This window comes from Lactuca saligna, chromosome 8, assembly GCF_052625555.1.
Source record: "Lactuca saligna cultivar CGN05327 chromosome 8, ASM5262555v1, whole genome shotgun sequence".
Classification (NCBI taxonomy): domain Eukaryota; kingdom Viridiplantae; phylum Streptophyta; class Magnoliopsida; order Asterales; family Asteraceae; genus Lactuca; species Lactuca saligna.
This window is the reverse complement of record NC_136424.1, coordinates 234,810,443-234,818,680: the sequence shown is the minus strand read 5'-3', so window position 1 is coordinate 234,818,680 and position 8,238 is coordinate 234,810,443. Positions and strand designations below refer to the sequence as shown.

The following is an 8,238-nucleotide window of genomic DNA, read 5'->3' as shown; positions in this document are numbered from 1 at the left end:
TAGTAGTTCCTACATTATAATACTACAGTACTATAGTAATTTATCCTTTATATACATTTAATGATTATTTCACTCAAACAATAATGTATAAACTATATTTTGATAATGATAGTTACACTTGGAAAATTACATACTTTTACAATAGTCAAACGTACAAAACAGTTATGCCTTGGTAGAAGGCTACTTTTAATAGAAAATATAGGTTTTTATGTGAGATTCAACCTTTTACAAACACGTACAAACATTTACATACTTTTATCACAAATGTTTACAACTATTGTTTATAACTATGTTCATACGTTTTGATACAAATACCGACACTAAAATACTTATGAACTTACCAGCTTAATGCTGATAAACTCTTTCAAAATAACTTGTATTCTCAGGTCATCAGTAGACAGGTACCGATGCCAGCTTTTGAGAAGATGGAGCGCATCCAAGACTACTCTATTATGTTGATTTACATTATTTTTGGTGTCTATAATTGTAAAGAACACACTTGTATTAAAATTATATATTTAATGCAATGGATGATGTGGTTTGCTTGTTTACTTTTACTGTGTTGTGATACTTTACATGACGCCCTCCGCCCCAGAACGTTTCCGCCGTTCTTGGTTTTGGGGTGTGACAACAGTTTTGAGGTCTGGCTGTGGTGGTACTCTGCCTCCTTTGGGTTAGAGTTGGGTTTAACAGAACCAACTTTGGTTCCACTAGAAGAGGTTCCATCTTGGGGTTTACCCTTGTGGTTCCTCTTTGAGTGAGCCTTCCTCTTCTTACCCTCCCTTGCCCAATGGCCAAAACAAGGGCAGCGGTTGGAGTGGGAGTTGATGCGACAGACTTATCCTTGAGATTGCTCTCAGCAGTCCTCAACAAGCCTTGAAGCTTACTCAAGGTGACCTCTTCCTTATTCATATGGTAGGTCATGCGGAACTGGTTGTAGTAGGGAGGCAGAGAGTGAAGGATAATGTCAATCTCCAGCTCTTCATCAAAGTTAACATTCAACTTGAGAAGACGATCAACATATCTCTGCATCTTTTGTAGATGTGCGGTAAGGGACTCTCCACTCGGATAGTGATCATCGAAATGATGATATCATACCTCTTTTGCCTCGCACTTTGATGGTACCGGTCCAGCAAGCCTTGATGCATCTCATAGGGATACATGTCCTCATAGGACTTTTGGAGTTCGGAAGTCATTGTCGCTAACATGATGCAATGGACTTTCGTGGCATCACGCTTGTGGGCCTCAAATGCAGCGATCTCTTCGGGAGTAGCAGTGTTCATGTCGATCTCCATCAACTCCTTATCTAAGACATACTCTCTGTCCTCATAACGGTTGACCATTCTAATGTTACAGATCCAATCGTTGAAATTGTTTCCGTCGAACATCACCCTGCCACACAAGGTCATGAGTGAGAAAGAGTCGGAGGAACTCGAGCCAGAAACGTTGTTGTTGTTCATGTTCGACATCTGAAAAGGAAAAGAACAAAATTTGATTAGAAATGAATCCCTAATTAAACACCCAAATGAGAAATTAGGGCTAGGATCCAACAATATTATTTACAAATTAGAAAAGGGATGTCGTAATCTAACAAGTAAATAATTTAAAGGTAAGTGAATGATGATTCACTAATTCTCCATCATGAAAAACGAAAACAAGGTTAAGTTTTAAATGTATTGAAAACTCCTAGATTCTTTTGAGATTCATTGAGCCTTTCAATGGCATGTTTAAATCTCGACATGCCCCTTAATGTACATGGTGCCCTCATTGTTACAATCACCTATTCGATGTGCCGATTAACCACACATGCTCCATCGAACTATGACAAACAATGAGTCACGCTTTTTCACCTTTTCTTAGAAACCAATTAGTGTTCCGGTTAACCACACACGCTCCACTAACTTCTTAGAAAGCGTACAAAGTGTAATTTCATGGGATTACATCAATTCACTTTTCCTTAAGTAACTAAGATTGAGAATTTTGTAAAAATGTTTAGTTACCTTAATAATTCATTATACTTATTAATGAGAAAAGGTTGCCCTATCCTACCCATTCGGCTAACGACCCTCCACCAATCAAGGAAGTGGTGGGTGAGAGTGGACACCCATTAAATGGCCATTTTATAGGCCATAACCTTATACCGCCCTTATAGATCGGCTTCGTGAATGAGGGCTACTAACGATAAGACTAACATTTTAAGTTTTATATATATATATATATATATATATATATATATATATATATATATATATATATATATATATATATATATATATATATATATATACATAGTAGTAGGATACCCGCGCGATGCAGCGGCGCCAGATAGCTTCTTTCGGTAAATAGTTTTCATGCGGCGATTAGTTTCCTTTTCGTGTTTTAGTGTTATGGCGGCTTGTTTTGTGTCGAAAGTTCCTTTCAGTGATTAATTTGTAGCTAAGTACGTAGATGCGGGGCGAGAGCTTGTTCCATTTAATAGATAGTTTCCATATGACGATTAGTTTTCTTTTAACGGAAAATAGTTTCTTTGGGCTTTCTGGGATGCTATTTTTTGGTTGGTAAGGAATGAATAGTTTGTTTTCATTGTTGGCCAACTTCATTTGAGGATTAGTTTCCAACCGCGATTAAGTTTTCTTTCGACCGGTTGTTAAAAGATAAAAATAAAGGTCTATTACTTTGGGTTACAAGTAAAAATATGGTGTTATTTTGAAATAAAAATACATTAGGTGATGGCTAATTTCTTTATAGAGAACAATTTTTTTTGGTGGACAGAGAATAGTTTTCTTTCGATGATTGTATAATAATGAAATCATGCAATGTATGTTTTAATATCATTTAACACTAAATATATTAATAAGATTCATACATATTTGTATTCCGTTTTTACGAGAAGTTTTATTTGTGATTTGGGTTCTATGGTTTAGAATTTTATGTTTTGGAATTAATATTTACGGCAAAATGTTGAAGCTCATATCCATCTCAATGGTTGCCGATTATTAAGTAACTTAATGTTGGTTTACTTAGCATTTCAAATATTTAAAATCTTGTAGGGTTAAATATGCATTATTTTTGTTAATTTGTCATGGTGACAAAATGAAAATCAATTGTATAAATTGATAAATATAAAATTATCCAAAAATTAGTATTAAAAAATAATAGGTAAATATTAATAAATAACATTTATAGATAAACGATTCAGATTTCATAATACGTACAAATAAAACAAATAAAAAAAAATTGTAAAATTGAATTTTAATTTAGGAAGCTTGTATCATTTTAAAAAAAATATTCCCAATAATTTTTGTTTTTGAAACTTGTTCCTTTTAAAATTCTCATACAAATTTCTCCTTTAAAATGCTCATACAAATTTAGTCCCTGTTCTAAAATAATAAAATAATACCCTTTATTCAATTATTGTTAAAAACTTTTAACCCACTTGCACCTCTCATATCTCCATTGTGGTTGTTAACTTCAAATAATACAGAACATGGTTGATTATGTAAGAATTTAAAAAATAGTTTATCAGGTTTCCATTACCAATAGTTCACATAGCTAAAAAAATAAAATATTATCATGTCTAATAGAGTTTGTAACAATAAAACCATAATGTTTTCTAAACTAAAAAAACATCTAATAAACAAACCAACATATGACATAAAAAACATAATAAATAAATGCTAAAAGCTAAAAGTATAATTGTATTAATGAATGGTTGTGAGACATCAAATTTATTTAATAAAACATTTGTTTAATTACAATTAAGGCCATCCATTGGCAGAAGAAAGACATGAATATAAATCAAATCAAGAAATAGCATTGTACAATCAAGGAACACCATCTAAAGCACTGAACATACACATCACATCCAACTATAGATATCAATGAACATGCAAGTGGAAACTCATCACCAAAACCACCTAGGGGCAAAACCGTCAAGAACATCATTTATAACCTCAGGCAGTCAGACACTATAAATTAAGCAGTACAATTTTCTAAGGCAGGTCAGAATTAAATAAACGTTAATATAGAAAGAAACTATGAGAGAAACTTTTTAATCCTTGTGTTTATCATTAATTTTTAGATCTAGATCTGAAAACAATAAAAATAAAACAACATATAAGAGATCTTAAACAATAAAAATATAAACACATATATTTATATGTAAACACACAAATTTAATCATACATTTGGACTTATAGAACAAAAATAATAATAAAATGTTAAAAATTGAAATAGCGCCAATTTTGAAGCCTTATTTCATAAATATTTCAAGATTTCCAAAACCTTTAACAAATCATTACAAATTAAAGCCAATTTAAAACTTCCTACACAGTAATCTAAATATCAAATAAAGGAACAAAGTTCCAACTCAGAAAAAATTATGGTTAACCTGATCTTGGCTTTAAACAATTCCTAAATTTCCAAGACTAAATGTAGAATGGGTTTTGCTTGTTGTGTTTGTAGTTCTGTTCCCTCAAGAAATGACCAAGTTCTTCATCTACATTAGAGAATATGAGTAAGTTGTAATTCATTGTATTTAACACTAAAATGGACGTAAGTTGTTACTCACCAATAACAGCAAGCCACTATCTTTATGCTTCATCACAAGATCTACATACATCTGCAGATAATTTCATCAAAAACACACAAAAATTCAAGTCCATTAACTTTAAAATTTTCCTAAAATAAATCAATAAAAATTATTATGTAAAATATATCAACAAAAATCAGAAAATACGACTATCAAAATCGAAATCCAAAACAACACAAATGTAATCTTCAGCCCCAAAACAAATATATATTCAGAAATCATTTTAGGAAAAAACAACAAAATAAAACCTATATCTAACATTCAAACACATACCCATCAACCATCAGGGGAACATATACACAAAAAAAACAGATCATACAAATACTTTTCACCATACATACATAGTTTAATAGGTCTTACAGACACACAATTTCAAAACCTCATAGTTTATGTACCTATTCAACACCAGTTAAATACTTCATATACCTGGAAATCAAATCCAATTTTTCCAAGTGATAAAATTGATCAAATCAAGAACCTATTCAAAATAAACCTTTAATCATAAACTTGAAGAAAAAAAGAATATTATAAGTATATCTAAATCCAAATAAAAAAAACGACATACACACAGATTTAAACAGAGGCCATCAATTACAAGTAATCCCATGCCGGAGGTAGGAGGTCGGAGTCCGAAACAGATGCAGACATCATAGGGACCATCGATTTCACTAATTTTTGAGGAACTTTGGCTAGGGTTTTTCTAACGACGAACGGAAAGAGGATCTCGTTGTGTGGAAGGTAGTGGAAGAAGTGGCGGTGCTTCGCCAGATTGGGGAGGTATGGGTGTGTCGACAACTGGTATTGACGCCGACAATGATTGAAAATGTTGAATAGGAAGAGACGGTGGAGATAAAAAAAATTTGAACCTGGAAATCTACCCGTGTTGGTCAAGACCTAATCTCAAATATAAGAATAGATTAGAGATAAGAAACGGAGAAATTAACACATCGTTATAGGAGAGAGAGAGAGAGAGAGAGAGAGAGAGAGAGAGAGAGAGAGAGATACCGCTCAAGAACAGTCAAAATCTTGTATATCCTTTTTTGGAAGCAATTCTCAGGGTGACCTTCAATTCACGTTGTAAGTGACAAAGGAAATACCACCAAATGTTAGCTAACAAGTGTAAATAGGATGAAAAAATATGTTGACGTAAGCAAATATCAAGGCAAGTAACCTAAACGATAAACTCTTAAATACTATAGCAGCGAGATTTTAAGGATTTACAGATAGAGGATTGGTGGTGACGATGGGTATGGCGAACCTTATGACATCAGTGATGGTGGCTGATGTTTGGACCATGGCTGATGCAATGAAGGTCTCGATTGGTTATAGTGGCGACGACGATCAAGTTTGGTTAGGGTTGTGGAGGACGGGGAACGTATTAACAAATTTTAATTTTGAAAGGATAATGGTTGTGAGACTGTGTTTATCTTGGTATCACTTAGAACATCATCCATTAGATTGTAGAGGCTATCAACGGTGCGTAACCATGCCCGGTTGGCAATCCGTGTGAGTGATGAAGATATATAGACAGATTAGAACTCTTTATTTTTATTGGTTGATCAACAATTAAATCTCGAAAGTTCATTTTGGATCCAAAGGTCCACAACTGATTTCCTTGAGTTTTAAGACAATTGTCTTAAATTGTTAAGGACCCACATTTATAAACCCTTTATAAGATGGTATATATATATATATATATATATATATATATATATATATATATATATATATATATATATATATATATATATATATTAATCTTATAATATTATAAAGTATAAGGTCGAATTTTAAACTTGTAAAATTCTAGGGTTTGAAATTTAAATTGTTCAAATTAAACATTTTAATCACAAAATTTAAATTTCAAACTTCAGGACAAGTTTTGAACTTTTCAAAACACAAGGATCAAATATCAAATAATTTTAAATTAAACAATTAGTTTTATGATTATCTAAATTTGACGTAATCAAGATTAAGATAATTCACCAAATAAATTCAAATAATCAAATATTATCAAATAAGAAATTTATCATTTAGATAATTGGTAATTATCTTTTGTTTTGTTAAGGATATTAACAAAAAGGTAATGAAAATTTGATTTTATTAATCCAAGACGATTTAGGTAAGTATCCTTAAGCAAAACAACAAGAAATCCCAAAATTCCCTCTGTCTGACGCTCCGACTCGCCGAGTCCCCTTATGGACTCGTTGAGTTCATCCTACTCGTCGAGTCCACAATGGGACTTGCCGAGTTCAACAGGCAGAGATCAAAAAACGAATTTTTTAAGCAAGAATCAAACACAAAGCATCAAATTCAAGAGAAGCCAATCAATGCTTTCATACCACTGATGGTTTGAGCCATAAGATCATTCCTATGTGCACATGCAAACCCTAATGCGTGGATCTTGGTTTCTCTAATGAACATGCTTTTCTTCCAAGACTTGCAAACCCTAGATCTAGAGTAAACAATTCAAAATTGATATAACAAAATAAATCTAGATGATTACCTCTTCTTGAAAGCTTGAATCTTGTTATCCTTGGAGCTTAGAGTCACAAATGTCACTCTTCTAATGGCTTACAAACACCAAGAATCAAGAGCATGATTTGGAGAGAGGTTGTAGGCACAAAATACACTCTAGGAATTCGTTAGGGTTTTTGATAGCCCATTTCTATAGCCTTGGGATCTTTAAATACTTGAGCTTCTAGGGTTACAACTTGAAACCCTAACTGGATAACTTAGGCCTTAAGCAGTCCAATGATCCTTCTAGAGTAAGGCTTGAACGAATTCAAGGAGTCCATATATCCTAACTTCGTCCACCCTATGATCTATAAGGATCCATAACCCAATAACCAACTATCACACAACTGACAGTTCCAGTCCCCTTTATTTAATTAATCTCTTTTAGCCACAACATTAATTATTAATTAATTATTGTCTAATATTAATTAAACTCTATGATTTCTCCTTGAATAGATTAATAAATCATAATAAACTCTTTATTTATAAATCATCCTATCATATTGCTTTGGTGAAGGTAACCCAAAAGGACCATGCACAACCGGGTCAAGTACTTACCAAATATAATTACGGGCTTAGACACTAATCCAACATATCAAACATTTTATACATAAACATATATTTAATACTTTACTCAATACATGTATTAAAATCATGTTCATGAAAGGGACTATGCACTCATTTGTTAAAGTGATGATTCAAAACTCGGGTAGAGCTTCGCTTCTAACAATTCTATTTTCCTTCGATGAAACATAACATTATTATCACTAAGTTTTAGTCTAATCTTTATTGAGAATAATTACTAGTCTAGATTCATCATTAACTCAAAGTCTACTTTCATGATCTATCAAGTAAGGTACAACTATGTAGGATCATATCGGAGGTAGAGTCCGTTTGGTATATAAAGTATACTGTTTGGAAACCCCACTTTAAGCACCTCACTAAATCACAACCTAGACATCATCCTTGTAAGTAGATCAATCAGTGTAATTACTTGGAATCACTGATAAATCTTGTTTATATGTTCATAATACTGATAATGAACTTAAACATAAGTTATAATTAATGTACAGTAAGCATAACTCAATTTACAAGGGGTTTAGCGAGGAATCGGGATCTGCGGGGTAGAA

At 32.5% G+C, this 8,238-nt stretch overlaps 1 long non-coding RNA gene across 6 annotated transcripts; it reads right to left on the bottom strand.

Moving 5' to 3' along the window:
- Window positions 1–4,227: 4,227 nt before the first annotated feature.
- LOC145011881 (uncharacterized) lies at window positions 4,228–6,033 on the bottom strand. 6 transcript variants are annotated; one of them, XR_013664307.1, is made up of 5 exons: window positions 5,597–6,033; window positions 5,161–5,485; window positions 4,987–5,069; window positions 4,571–4,621; window positions 4,228–4,498 (listed from the first exon to the last, which is right to left on the bottom strand). It is a non-coding gene; the product is annotated as an uncharacterized LOC145011881 (long non-coding RNA). The 6 variants fall into 6 exon arrangements; XR_013664305.1 differs by having other exon boundaries at window positions 5,157–5,485; window positions 5,597–6,031; XR_013664304.1 differs by having other exon boundaries at window positions 5,018–5,069; window positions 5,597–6,028.
- Window positions 6,034–8,238: the final 2,205 nt, after the last annotated feature.